The sequence below is a fragment of the Salmo salar genome, unplaced genomic scaffold (genome assembly GCF_965601325.2).
Source record: "Salmo salar unplaced genomic scaffold, fSalSal1 ptg000619l, whole genome shotgun sequence".
Classification (NCBI taxonomy): domain Eukaryota; kingdom Metazoa; phylum Chordata; class Actinopteri; order Salmoniformes; family Salmonidae; genus Salmo; species Salmo salar.
Genome location: NW_027675443.1, coordinates 302,212 through 317,671, shown reverse-complemented (window position 1 = coordinate 317,671; position 15,460 = coordinate 302,212). Strand labels below are relative to the sequence as shown.

The 15,460-nt window shown below is 40.1% G+C and overlaps 1 protein-coding gene across 1 annotated transcript in view; it reads left to right on the top strand.

Annotated features, from left to right (window-relative positions):
- Nucleotides 1-11,939: 11,939 nt before the first annotated feature.
- The window catches only part of LOC145876906 (E3 ubiquitin-protein ligase TRIM69), a 43,020-nt gene continuing 39,499 nt past the window's right edge, over nt 11,940-15,460 (top strand). Inside the window, exon 1 of the mRNA XM_082972283.1 lies at nt 11,940-12,524. The gene's annotated coding sequence lies outside the window, so the exon portion shown is untranslated. The remainder of the gene's footprint in view (nt 12,525-15,460) is intronic.

Below are 15,460 nucleotides of genomic sequence, written 5' to 3'. Positions count from 1 at the left end.
TGTCTCATGTCTTTATATTCATATAGTCTGGGGGCTATGTAGCTGTATTGAAATGACCTTGTTTTATAACCTTCTTTGTTGCTCAGGGGTACTTCAGTTGTCCTGACCGTGCCCAATTCTTTCACACAGTAATGCTCCAGCATCCACTCAGAGCTGATCCATCTAATGCATTCCTCAAATACTGCAGAGTTGTTCAGCAAGTCCCTGAGATTGTTATGTTCAACCACATTTATTTGCTTATTTGTCAGATGGAACCTGAGGGGATCACTGTAGTGGGTCATAATGCATCAACAATGGTTCTGAAGTCCTCAACAATGTTATTCTGTACCGTAGCTGGGATTCTTTATTTTATTTATTTTATTTCACCTTTATTTAACCACGTAGGCAAGTTGAGAACAAGTTCTCATTTGCAACTGTGACCTGGCCAAGATAAAGCAAAGCAGTTCGACACATACAACAACACAGAGTTACACATGGAATAAACAAACATACAGTCAATAATACAGTAGGAGAAGTCTATATACAGTATCTGCAAATGAGGTAGGATAAGGGAGGTAAGGCAATAAATAGGCCATGGGGGTGAAGTAATTACAAAATAGCAATTAAACACTGGAATGGTAAATGTGCAGAAGATGAATGTGCAAGTAGATATACTGGGGTGCAAAGGAGAAAGATAAGTAAGTAAATACAGTATGGGGATGAGGTAGATTGGATGGGCTATTTACAGATGGGTTATGTACAGGTGCAGTGATCTGTGAGCTGCTCTGACAGCTGGTGCTTAAAGCTAGTGAGGGAGATATGAGTCTCCAGCTTCAGTGATTTTTGCAGTTCGTTCCAGTCATTGGCAGCAGAGAACTGGAAGGAAAGGCGGCCAAAGGAAGAATTGGCTTTGAGGGTGACCAGTGAGATATACCTGCTGGAGCGCGTGCTACGGGTGGGTGCTGCTATGGTGACCAGTGAGATATACCTGCTGGAGCGCGTGCTACAGGTGGGTGCAGCTATGGTGACCAGTGAGCTGAGATAACGCAGGGCTTTACCTAGCAGAGACTTGTAAATGACCTGGAGCCAGTGGGATTGGCGACGAGTATGAAGCAAGGGCCAGCCAACGAGAGCGTACAGGTCGCAGTGGTGGGTAGTATATGGGGCTTTGGTGACAAAACGGATGGCACTGTGATTGACTGCATCCAATTTGTTGAGTAGGGTGCTGGAGGCTATTTTGTAAATGACATTGCCGAAGTCGAGGATCGGTAGGATGGTCAGTTTTACGGGGGTATGTTTGGCGGCATGAGTGAAGGATGCTTTGTTGCGAAATAGGAAGCCGATTCTAGATTTAATTTTGGATTGGAGATGCTTAATGTGACTCTGGAAGGAAAGTTTACAGTCTAACCAGACACCTAGGTATTTGTAGATATCCACATATTCTAAGTCAGAACCATCCAGAGTAGTGATGCTGGACAGGCGGGACGGTGCGTGCAGCGATCGGTTGAAGAGCATGCATTTAGTTTTACTTGCATTTAAGAGCAGCTGGAGGCCACGGAAGGAGAGTTGTATGGCATTGAAGCTCGTCTGGAGGTTAGTTAACACAGTGTCCAAAGAAGGGCCAGATGTATACAGAATGGTGTCGTCTGTGTGGAGGTGGATCAGAAAATCACCAGCAGCAAGAGCGACATCATTGATGTATACAGAGAAGAGAGTCGGCCCGAGAATTGAACCCTGTTGCACCCCCATAGAGACTGCCAGAGGTCCGGACAACAGGCCCTCCGATTTGACACACTGAACTCTATCAGAGAAGTAGTTGGTGAACCAGGCAAGGCAGTCATTAGAGAAACCAAGGCTGTTGACCAGGGATGCAGTGAAACCAGGGAAAACAGGGATGCAGTGTTCTTTCCTGATTTTCTAAATAAAAATATATTGTTTTAGTGACCTTCAATTAGCTGCTCAGTGTTGATCTCTGTGGCTTGAACATATTCAGCCTCTGGCAGACTCTCTACATCACTCATGTCATCTTCAATGGGATCAGTCCCAGTCTCAAATTCATCATGAGGGCAATTCTCATCTAAGTTGTCTCTTAAAAGCTCTGTGTGGTTTTGGTAGATGTGTGACATGTAATCTTTATAACATGTGGTCTACTCCAGTTTACGAGCTTTAACCATCTTTATAAAAAAAATACTATTCAACCTGCTAAAATTGCGGGAATAAGTCAATTATAAGAAATGCATGGCATACACTTGACAACAGTTAGTAAAATAATGCATTAATATTAACCATCTTTATAACATGTGTCCGTCATTCAGTTTAGGAGCTGTAACGATCTTTATAGCATGTGTCCGTCATTCAGTTTAGGAGTTGTAACCATCTTTATAACATGTGTCTGTCATTCAGTTTAGGAGCTTTAACCATCTTTACAACATGTGTCTTGCATTCAGTTTAGGAGCTTTTGTCATAATCGTCGTAATGGACTGACCAAGGCACAGCGGGTAAAGTGCTCATCTTCTTAATTTAAAGAAAACACTTAAACAAAATAAACAAACGACGAAAACCAGTTCCATAAGGCTCCCAGGCTGCACAGAAAATAACCACCCACAAAACACAAGTGAAATTAACACAACTAAATATGGCCTCCAATTAGAGACAACGACAACCAGCTGCCTCTAATTGGAGGTCCTACCAAAAACCCAACATAGAAATAGAAAACTAGACTAAAACATAGAAATAGAAAACATAGAACCTAAACAAAAAACACACAAACAAACACCCCCTGCCACGCCCTGACCATACTACAATGACAAATAACCCCTTTTACTGATCAGGACATGACAGCTTTAACCATCTTTATAACATGTGTCCGTCATTCAGTTTAGGATCTTTAACCATCTTTATAACATGTGGTCTTCATTCAGTTTAGGAGCTTTAACCATCTTTATTACATGTGGCCTTCATTCAGTTTAGGAGCTTTAACCATCTTTATAACATGTGGTCTTCATTCAGTTTAGGAGTTTTAACCATCTTTATAACATGTGGTCTTCATTCAGTTTAGGAGCTTTAACCATCTTTATAACATGTGGCCTTCATTCAGTTTAGGAGCTTTAACCATCTTAATAACATCTGTCTGTCATTCAGTTTAGGCGCTTTAACCATCTTTATAACATGTGGCCGTCATTCAGTTTAGGAGCTTTAACCATCTTTATAACATGTGTCCTTCATTCAGTTTAGGAGCTTTAACCATCTTTATAACATGTGTCCGTCATTCAGTTTAGGAGCTTTAACCATCTTTGTAACATGTGTCCGTCATTCAGTTTAGGAGCTTTAACCATCTTTATAACATGTGTCCGTCATTCAGTTTAGGAGCTTTAACCATCTTTATAACATGTGTCCGTCATTCAGTTTAGGAGCTTTAATTAACCATCTTTATAACATGTGGCCGTCATTCAGTTTAGGAGCTTTAACCATCTTTATAACATGTGGCCGTCATTCAGTTTAGGAGCTGTAACCATCTTTATAACATGTGTCCGTCATTCAGTTTAGGAGCTTTAACCATCTTTATAACATGTGGCCGTCATTCAGTTTAGGAGCTGTAACCATCTTTATAACATGTGTCCTTCATTCAGTTTAGGAGCTTTAACCATCTTTATAACATGTGTCCTTCATTCAGTTTAGGAGATTTAACCATCTTTATAACATGTGTCCGTCATTCAGTTTAGGAGCTTTAACCATCTTTATAACATGTGTCCGTCGTTCAGTTTAGGAGCTTTAACCATCTTTATAACATGTGTCCGTCATTCAGTTTAGGAGCTTTAACCATCTTTATAACATGTGTCCTACCCCACTATGAGATTTGTAGTTCATCCCAGTTCTTCAACTGGAGTTGAATTTTGTTCCTCCTTGAGGACTGTCATAGACTGTTATTGTTATTATTGACATACCTAGATAGTTATCTTTGTTATGCTACACTATTCTCACTCAATCATTTAAATCTATATGGAGGTCTGGCAGTTATCTTTGTTATGCTACACTATTCTCACTGAATCATTTAAATCTATATGGAGGTCTGACAGTTATCTTTGTTATGCTACACTATTCTCACTCAATCATTTAAATCTATATGGAGGTCTGGCAGTTATCTTTGTTATGCTACACTATTCTCACTGAATCATTTAAATCTATATGGAGGTCTGGCAGTTATCTTTGAGTGAGAATAGTGTCAGCATAACAATAATTTAAATCTATATGGAGGTCTGGCAGTTATCTTTGAGTGAGAATAGTGTCAGCATAACAATCATTTTAATCTATATGATGTCCAGCTCTGGTTTCTTCTCAGCTTTACTGGAGGTTGTAATTGTTGTTTAGCTCGTAGTACTTTCTGTTCTATATTCCACTTTGTCGTTGTCTATAGTTTCACTCAATGCTAGGGGGTTAAGAAATAATGTATAGCGCAATGACTTATTTTTATATTGCCAAACAGATTTACGTCAACTTCTGCAGATGTCAGTGGGGAAATGATTTCTGTCTCATGGTTCTGAACTCTCTGCTGGAGTCACCACTCTAAAAATAATACAATTCAGTAATGAAATATGACCGGTCTCATCAGAGATGATCCCACATTAACTGGAAGAACCTAGAAAGGTATGTTCGACAATTTAACTAAATAAATTGAATGAGGCAATGATACCCAAGCAATTCAGATTGCGGGGTTATCATAACAGTAATGTAGTTTAAATGTTTAGGGTACATTCACCACTATACTTTCCCTTAAGGCTGAAGCCACATGGGATTCACTCCCGTCAGTAATGGGTTTTACTGAATGTGCTTTGCTAAAGCAGATTTTACTGATTAATCTATTTATGATAAATCAAACCTGTATAGGCTATCTGGGAATTAACTTTCAATTAACCTGAGAGCATTGCTTCATCTAAGTTAAGTTTGGAAAAAGTTAATCATGTCTCATTGTAGATGCCCAATCAATTTGGGATATTATTTAAAAGATCCACTTGAAAAGGTAAATCTGGCAATTTCACTTGTTAGTTAAATTGAATGAGACGTCATATCCAGTCAATTGCGATTGTCTGGATATCTTACCGTGATCCACGTTTGGATTTCCCCTAGAGATGTACTGGCAATTCTTCACCACCAGGGTATAGAATGCTGGAATTAAACGGAAGTACAAAGGTCGGGACTTCCGTCGCGCTAGCGGAGGAATTTTAAACGTGGCACAGGGAGGGTAAAATGTTCCCTCTCTGTTAGCTTGCAGTAATGCTAAGCTCTTCCTAACTTTGTTCAGGAGTATCACTTCCAAGCACCAAAATAGGGTCCTCTCACAATGGAAAGGGTGGGTTTTCTAGTGACGTCTCACCTTAACCCCATTCAGCATATTCTGCTAGCGTTTATGTTGACCGGAGCGACACGGTACTTAAATACAGATACGCATATACGGTCTGTCCACACTGCCTTAGTGCGGTAGACAAATTTTTCGGCTCGGTCACCGGACAGTTATCTTCTAATTTCTAACCTTACTCTAGAAGTTAATATTGACCGACAGAAATAGTACCGTTTGGCCTAACGGACTAAATCTGGAATTTATCCCTCACTGCTATCGACGTACGACCGGAGCCACTCTAAATAGCTTCTCCCAATGGAAAATACACAATCACTTTGTTTAGATAGCAGGCTGTTTGTACAATTTTGTTCGCACAATTGATATATAGAATTTCACAGCAAAGTCCAATTCTATCTTAGATTCCTCACACGGGGGCTCCATAAATGTCGTGTCTTTGGGATACCATTAAACTGAAGACATGTTTATCAATTAACTCCCTGCAATTATTATCATGCGATTAAACTGATTAATCGTTTAATTGTAATTAACTAGGAGATCGGGGCACCAAGGAAAATATTCAGATTACAAAGTTATAATTTTCCTAATATAACTTTCCTATATTATAACATTATATATTATATTCTATTATAGTATAGGCCGATTATCTTCTGGTTTAAATGATGTATTTTACCTCGCGTCCAGTCTCATTCCAAACGTCGTAAATTGTTGTATCTGCACGAACCCAGTCTTTACTAAAGTCATCCATACATCAATTGTCTTAAAATCATTTATTTACTAAACTAAGTAATTCACAGAAAGCATACAAACAGTAATTATCATCACAAAGAATCGGTAGAGTAATGTGCCCTAGTGGGCTAAACAGGCATGGCGGCCTGTTGAACAAAGGGTCATAAACGGTCAGCTGAGGAGGCACACAGAGTTCATTAATATTAACAATTGATATGCTAATCCTTTGTACATGAACGCTCACTCATTCGGGAACAACTGCAATCAATATATATTTACGCTCAGTGTGTCGTCGGGATCCTTGTTGGAGCGTCGTTCTGCTGGAGAGTTCTCTCTCTCTCTCTCTCGGTTAGAATGGATCTTTCAAAGCGACATTCATTAATGTCGTTATAGATGGATGTTTCGTCGGTCTTCGCGTTCAATGATATAATTTCTAGCTGCAGACTATTAATTCATATCAAAGACTTGTTCTTATTCTGTCGGTATCGATAGTCTAAAAGTTAACCTGTTAGGGCTAGGGGGCAGTATTGACACGGCCGGATAAAAAATGTACCCGATTTAATCTGGTTACTACTCCTGCCCAGTAACTAGAATATGCATATAATTATTGGCTTTGGATAGAAAACACCCTAAAGTTTCTAAAACTGTTTGAATGGTGTCTGTGAGTATAACAGAACTCATATGGCAGGCCAAAACCTGAGAAGATTCCATGCAGGAAGTGGCCTGTCTGACAAGTTGTGTTTCATCTTGGCTCTTTTTATTGATGACTGAGGATCTTTGCTATAACGTGACACTTCCTACGGCTCCCATAGGCTCTCAGAGCACGGGAAAAAGCTGAACAATATCGAGGCAGCCTCTGGCTGAAACACATTATCACTTTTGGCAAGTGGCCGTGCCCGAGTCGACCCCATGCTTTATTTTCTTTCGTCTGTTTACCTAAACCCAGATTCCCGGTCGGAATATTATCGCTTTTTTATGAGAAAAATGGCATAAAAATTGATTTTAAACAGCGGTTGACATGCTTCGAAGTACGGTAATGGAATATTTAGATTTTTTTTGTCACGAATTGCGCCATGCTCGTCACCCTTATTTACCCTTTCGGATAGTGTTTTGAACGCACGAACAAAACGCCGCTATTTGGATATAACGATGGATTATTTGGGACCAAACCAACATTTGTTATTGAAGTAGAAGTCCTGGGAGTGCATTCTGACGAAGACAGCAAAGGTAATAACATTTTTCTTATAGTAAATCTGACTTTGGTGAGTGCTAAACTTGCTGGGTGTCTAAATAGCTAGCCCTGTGATGCCGGGCTATCTACTGAGAATATTGCAAAATGTTCTTTCACCGAAAAGCTATTTTAAAATCGGACATATCAAGTGCATAGAGGAGTTCTGTATCTATAATTCTTAAAATAATTGTTATTCTTTTTGTGAACGTTTATCGTGAGTAATTTAGTAAATTCACCGGCAGTGTTCGGTGGGAATGCTAGTCACATGCTAGTCACATGCTAGTCACATGCTAATGTAAAAAGCTGGTTTTTGATATAAATATGAACTTGACATAATCTAATGTTTTGCTTTCGTTGTAAAGCCTTTTTGAAATCGGACAGTGTGGTTAGATTAACGCGAGTCTTGTCTTTAAAATGCTGTAAAGTAGTCATATGTTTGAGAAATTGAAGTAATAGCATTTCTAAGGTATTTTATAACGCACCACAGGATTCCACTGGCTGTTACGTAGGTGGGACGATTTGGTGCCACCTACCATAGAGAGGTTAACCACGTGATATAGTTCACTTTCAGTAGAGGAATTGGATGGTCAAACCTATTGGCCAACTCGCAAACCTTCGGCCTGGTCCGAAGAAAGTAAATCAGGGTGGGGTTTTATAGTGAACACAGAACAGGCTTGTCACATGACGCCTGGTCCTGTCTGTGTCCCTGGGGGCGTGCCGATGACTGATTTAATCTTTGAACATAAATACATTCTATCACATTAACATCAGTACACAGCATCTCAATGTATAACAAAATAGCTTTATCCTTATTAACCTCTATGGGACCGGCGGGACGAATTCGTCCCACCTACGTAACAGCCACTGCCAGCCTGTGGCGCGATTTTCAAAATCTTCAAAATCCTATTACTTCAATTTCTCAAACATATGACTATTTTACAGCCATTTAAAGATAAGACTCTCGTTAATCTAACCACACTGTCCGATTTCAAAAAGGCTTTACAACGAAAGCAAAACATTAGATTATGTCAGCAGAGTACCAAGCCAGAAATAATCAGACACCCATTTTTCAAGCCAGCATATAATGTCACCAAAACCCAGAAGACAGCTAAATGCAGCACTCACCTTTGATGATCTTCATCAGATGACAACCCTAGGACATTATGTTATACAATACATGCATGTTTTGTTCAATCAAGTTCATATTTATATCAAAAACCAGCTTTTTACATTAGCATGTGACGTTCAGAACTAGCATACCCCCCGCAAACTTACGGGGAATTCGCTAACATTTTACTAAATTACTCACGATAAACGTTCACAAAAAGCATAACAATTATTTTAAGAATTATAGATACAGACCTCCTCTATGCACTCGATATGTCCGATTTTAAAATAGCTTTTTGGTGAAAGCACATTTTGCAATATTCTAAGTACATAGCCCAGGCATCACGGGCTCGCTATTTAGACACCCGGCAAGTTTAGCACTCACCATAATCATATTTACTATTATAAAAATGTCATTACCTTTTGTTGTCTTCGTCAGAATGCACACCCAGGACGTCTACTTCAATAACAAATGTTGGTTTGGTCCAAAATAATCCATCGTTATATCCGAATAGCGGCGTTTTGTTCGTGCGTTCCAGACACTATCCGAAATAGTAAAGAAGTGTCGCGCGCTTGGCGCAATTCCTGACAATAAAATTCAAAGTATTCCATTGCCGTACGTCGAAGCATGTCAACCGCTGTTTAAAATCAATTTTTACGTCATTTTTCTCGTAGAAAAGCGATAATATTCCGACAGGGAATCTCCTTTTCGGCAAACAGAGGAAAAAATCCCAAAGGCGGGGGCGGTCGGGGTCACGCGCATAAGCTAGTGTCTCTTGATGGGCCACTTGAGAAAGGCGATAATGTGTTTCAGCCTGGGGCTGGAATGACGACATTCTCTTTTTTCCCGGGCTCTGAGAGCCTATGGACGACGTGGGAAGTGTCACGTTAGAGCAGAGATCCTTAGTAAATGATAGAGATGGCAAAGAAGTTCCAGAAATGGTCAGACAGGCCACTTCCTGTAAAGGAATCTCTCAGGTTTTGACCTGCCATTTGAGTTCTGTTATACTCACAGACACCATTCAAACAGTTTTAGAAAATTTAGGGTGTTTTCTATCCATATGTAATAAGTATATGCATATTCTAGTTACTGAGTAGGAGTGGTAACCAGATTAAATCGGGTATGTTTTTTATCCAGCCGTGTCAATGCTGCCCCCTAGCCCTAACAGGTTAATACATTCTATACAACCATTTGGATGCCAGTCCCACAGCTGAGGCTCTTATATCAACAGTTTTATGGTAATATTGCAATATTGTCTCTTCTGAGTATCACAAAGTTGTATCAAGCGGACCAGTTCGTAGCTGGATTCTTCACCAATCTTCCATACCTTCTCCAGAACATAAATGTTGTTTGGTTCCCCAATTCTGTGAGTTGGAAGAATTTCATGTGTGTCTCTATGGGCCATGTGGCAAGAGATTATCCTCTGGAATTTTACCACCCCTTCACACAGGGACTGGGTGGGGGGAGGTAGGTTGGGGGATGGTGCAAGGGGGAGGGGGAGGGGGTCAACTGTCCTCCCTGTACTCAAAGAGGCCAACGTCATGACACCATGTGCAGTTGCAAACTGTAGTCCAGCTTTTTAATGGCGGTTTTGGAGCAGTGGCTTCTTCCTTGCTGAGCGGCCTTTCAGGTTGTGTTGATATAGGACTCGTTTTACTGTGGAAATACATACTTCTGTACCTGTTTCCTCCAGCATCTTCACAAGGTCCTTTGCTGTTGTTCTGGGATTGATTTGCACTTTCCGCACCAAAGTACCTTCATCTCTAGGAGACAAAACGCGTCTCCTTCTTGAGCGGTATGACGGCTGCGTGGTCCCATGGTGTTTGGAAATTGCTTCGAAGGATGACCAGACTTAGGGAGGTCTACATTTTTTTCTGAGGTCTTGGCTGATTAATTTGATTTTCCCATGTGTCAAGCAAAGAGAGTTTGCAGGTAGGCCTTGAAATACATCCACAGGTACACCTCCAATTCACTCAAATTATGTCCATTAGCCTATCAGAAGCTTCTAAAGCCATTACATAATTTCTGTAATTCTCAAAGCTGTTTAAAGGCACAGTCAACTTAGTGTATGTAAACTTCTGACCCACTGGAGTTGTGATACAGTGAATTATAAGTGAAATAATCTGTTTGTAAACAATTGTTGGAAAAATTACTTGTGTCATGCACAAAGTAGATGTCTTAAACAACTTGCCAAAACTATAGTTTGTTAACAAGAAATTTGTGGACTGGTTGAAAAACGAGTTTTAATGACTCCAACCTTAGTGTATGTAAACTTCTGAGATCAACTGTATCTGTTTGACAGTAACCCTGGATGATGAATGTGTGAACGATCTTGACATCTTTTTGGGTGACCACATTGGAACATTCTAGTCTTTAAGGACACGAACTGGCAGAACAGGTTTCAGCGAAGTATGGTGTCATTGTTTTCAGGAAGGTGTACCCATGACGATAGGAGTGACTGGTGGCAGACTAAGTGCAAGGGCTGGAATGTTGTATTGTAGTATCCCTCAAATGTTGTGAATGTTGTATTGTAGTAACCAACTGTTTTTAATGGTGTTACGTAGTTGTGTTGTCATGTTGTGAATGTTGTATTGTCGTAACCAACTGTATTTAATGGTGTTACGTAGTTCTGTTGTCATGTTTTGAATGTTGCATCGTAGTAGACCTTACCCTCACCTATTTTTCAGGTGACGGAGAGACACCAGACAAGACAGAGAGACAGCAACAGAAGAAAAGGATATGATGGAGAGACACCAGACAAGACACAGAGACAGCAACAGAAGAATAGGATATGATGGAGAGAGACACCAATCAAGACACAGAGACAGCAACAGAAGAAAATAAAATGATGGAGAGAGACACCAGACAAGACACAGTGACAGCAACAGAAGAATATGATATGATGGAGAGACACCAGACAAGACACGGAGACAGCAACAGAAGAATAGGATATGATGGAGAGAGACACCAATCAAGACACAGAGACAGCAACAGAAGAATAGGATATGATGGAGAGACACCAGACAAGACACAGAGACAGCAACAGAATAATAGGATATGATGGAGAGACACCAGACAAGACACGGAGACAGCAACAGAAGAATAGGATATGATGGAGAGAGACACCAGACAAGACACGGCGACAGCAACAGACGACACAGAGAAAGTGATGGAGAGAGGCAGAGGAGGGGAGAGCACACAGCAGACTGTATCAGTAAGCTGCTATAGGGATTCTAATTACTGCATTGTGTGTGTGTGTGTGTGTGTGTGTGTGTGTGTGTGTGTGTGTGTGTGTGTGTGTGTGTGTGTGTGTGTGTGTGTGTGTGTGTGTGTGTGTGTGTGTGTGTGTGTGTGTGTGAGTGTGAGTGTGTGAGAGAGAGAGAGAGAGAGAGAGAGAGAGAGAGAGGGTGGTTAGGTACTGTGGGATTCTTTCATCAGTTTGGTTCATTGGACAGGTCAGAGTCTATGTTTGAAGTGGTGGAGTGGGTTTTGGCAATACAATTTAGATGTATTCATGGATTTAGCTGTTGAAATTTCGTCCCAGACCCCCCTACTGGCTGTAGGCTAAGCCACCAATGTCTTCAAATCCTGGGGGAGAGAGGAGCTACTACCCCTGGGGAGAGAGGAGCTGCTACCCCTGGGGAGAGAGGAGGTGCTACCCCTGGGGAGAGAGGAGCTGCTACCCCTGGGGAGAGAGGAGGTGCTACCCCTGGGGAGAGAGGAGCTGCAACCAGGAGAGACTGCGACCATGCTCTATAAGAGCTTAACGTTTGTTGATTGTTGTGGAACGTTTGTCAGGAGCTTCAGTGATGAAGACTGCTGAACTTGCTGATGTTTCACAATATGCCATGGCCGTCTCAGTCACCAGGTCTCAACCTAATTGAACACTTACCACCAACAAAACACCAAATGATGGAATTTCTTGTGGAAGAATGTGTCACATCCCTCCAATAGAGTTCCAGACAGTTGTAGAATGTATGCCAAGGCACATTGTAAGAGCTGTTAAGAGAGAGGGAGTGGAGAGAGAACAGGCAGAACCTGATATGTAAATGAGCAGAGTAAACGAAAGCAACTTCGACGACCTAATGATCATTCCAGACTCTGTTTCTATTGAGAGATAAAAGGTAAGACAACGAATGTGTATTCATGTAGTTGATGATATTGTTATGTGTATTCATATAGTTGATGATATTGTTATGTGTATTCATATAGTTGATGATATTGTTATGTGTATTAATATAGTTGATGATATTGTTATGTGTATTAATATAGTTGATGATATTGTTATGTGTATTCATATAGTTGATGATATTGTTATGTGTATTAATATAGTTGATGATATTGTTATGTGTATTCATATAGTTGATGATATTGTTATGTGTATTAATATAGTTGATGATATTGTTATGTGTATTCATATAGTTGATGATATTGTTATGTGTATTCATATAGTTGATGATATTGTTATGTCTGTTCAAATAGTTGATGATATTTTTGATATAAATTAGATGTGTGGGGTGAATTCGTTCTGTGCCCATCTGTGTGCCCCAGGGTGATCGCTCCTACACTATCGAGAATCTAAAAAGGTTATTTGGCTGTCCCCATAGGAGAACCCTTTGTAGAACCCTTTTTGGTACTAGGTAGAACCCTTTTGGGTTCCATGAAGAACCCTTTCCACAGAGGGTTCTACATGGAAGCCAGAAGGGTTCTACCTGGAACCCCAAATAATCTCTTATGGGGACAGCCGGAGGACCCGTTTGGAACCCTTTATTCTAAGTGTGTACTGTATCATAGGTCTATAGACTTGTCTTCTCAAAACAGGCTTAAAACACAACAAGCAACAAACATTTTCTCTTTCTAGTCTAAAGTTTATGCTTTTCACTCAGGAAGGTATGTTGTGTGAAAGAGAGACAGATAAATATTGTGGAAAGACTAACAACAAATTACACTTCCTCAAAACAGATTGTGTGTATTCATTAGTGCCCACCGTAGCAAAACGTTTGGCAACAGAAACCGTTTAGTCCACATTGTACAGTGTTTGGAGTAAACTGTTAATTTAAGTAACATTTAAAACTGCTGGCTGTGGAGTAAACTAATGAATACAACCCAGGTTGTAGCCAACAACTTGGCTGTTGATGCCTACCTGATGCTGAAACCTGAACGTAGCCTGAGGGGTATATATGATGCAAGCTAGATATACTGGTTTTCTAAAGTTAGCCAGCTTCAGTTAGCTTCACATTCCAGCTCAGGCCTCATCCATCAGAATATACAGAGCTCTAGTCATCAGGAAGCTGCTCTCTCAGCAGAACAGAAAATATCTCAATGACTTGACATGTTCTGGTTGTGAATTCAGGCTACAAGGTGAGAATCCTGATACTAATACTGGGTTAACCTTGTTAATACTGATACTGGGTTAACACTATTTATACTGATACTGGGTTAACCCTATTGATACTGATACTGGGTTAACACTATTTATACTGATTTCTGGGTTAACACTATTTATACTGATACTGGGTTAACACTATTTATACTGATACTGGGGTAACCCTATTGATACTAATACTGGGTTAACCCTATTTATACTGATACTGGGGTAACCCTATTGATACTGATACTGGGTTAACCCTATTTATACTGATACTGGGTTAACACTATTTATACTGATATTGGGTTAACCCTATTGATACAGATACTGGGTTAACACTATTTATACTGATTTCTGGGTTAACACTATTTATACTGATACTGGGTTAACACTATTTATACTGATACTGGGGTAACCCTATTGATACTAATACTGGGTTAACCCTATTTATACTGATACTGGGGTAACTCTATTGATACTGATACTGGGTTAACCCTATTTCTACTGATACTGGGTTAACACTATTTATACTGATACTGGGTTAACACTATTTGTACTGATGCTGGGGTAACACTACTGATACTGATACTGGGTTAACACTATTGATACTGATACTGGGTTAAAACTATTTATACTGATACTGGGTTAACACTATTTATACTGATACTGGGTTAATACTATTGATACTGATACTGGGTTAACCCTATTTATACTGATACTGGGTTAACCCTATTTATACTGATACTGGGTTATGTGGTGGCTAATTTAGGAACGGCTCACAAAGAAAGACTGTTTACTTTAGAAAGGAGTATCTACAGCCAGATAGCTTTCGCTATAAATTATCGTTCAGTTTGATCCCTAATGACGAGGTTCTAATCTCGTCCCTGGTACTTCATAGAACAAAAACACAACTTCATCCAATGGCATATATCAATTGTCAACTCTAGATACTTCCATCTCAAGCAAACCCCCTCTTGACCCCACTCCTGGACAAGCTCACTGAGGGGAGTGACCTGTGCATAGACATTGTAGAGACAAATAATTGGTTCCCCATTAATCACGCCATCCCTTCACATGGTTTAAGAATAGGTAAAGACATTCACATATGAAGACAGTTTCATTCTGTCCTCCTCTCTTGCTGATATTCAGCATAGCAACAGAGACATGTAAAAAACAAGTCTGACCTCTCCCCTCTCTGGGCCCCAGGTGATTGAGCCCCAGCTTAGGGAAACGTGCAACTGAAAGACACCAGAGTCCAAAGGACACTTTCTAATGACAAGTATCTCACATAAGCATATTATAATAATAAAACATCTTAATTATCTATGTTACCCAACTAATTCTGATTCATCCACCACAGTTAACACTATTGTTGCGATGCATAGGGTGTTTGCCTTTTTCACCAGCAACCTGGGTTCACTGCCCTGCCCCACTGTTTTCTACAATGTTAATAGCATAGGCTACCTGTTGAACAAAGAGACACAATAATATGAGGGAAAGTATTTTAGGATAATATTGGTAAGTTTTGATTAAGACTTGTCTTCTGTGTTCAGAATTTGGAGATAACCAGTCCCAGTTTAAATCACCATGAGAACCATTTCATTATTTCTCCAGAGCAGCAAGGGAATCTAGAGACTCAACCTTTGGAGAATTAGAATCACCTTTATTCACAAAGTACATTTTCACATACAT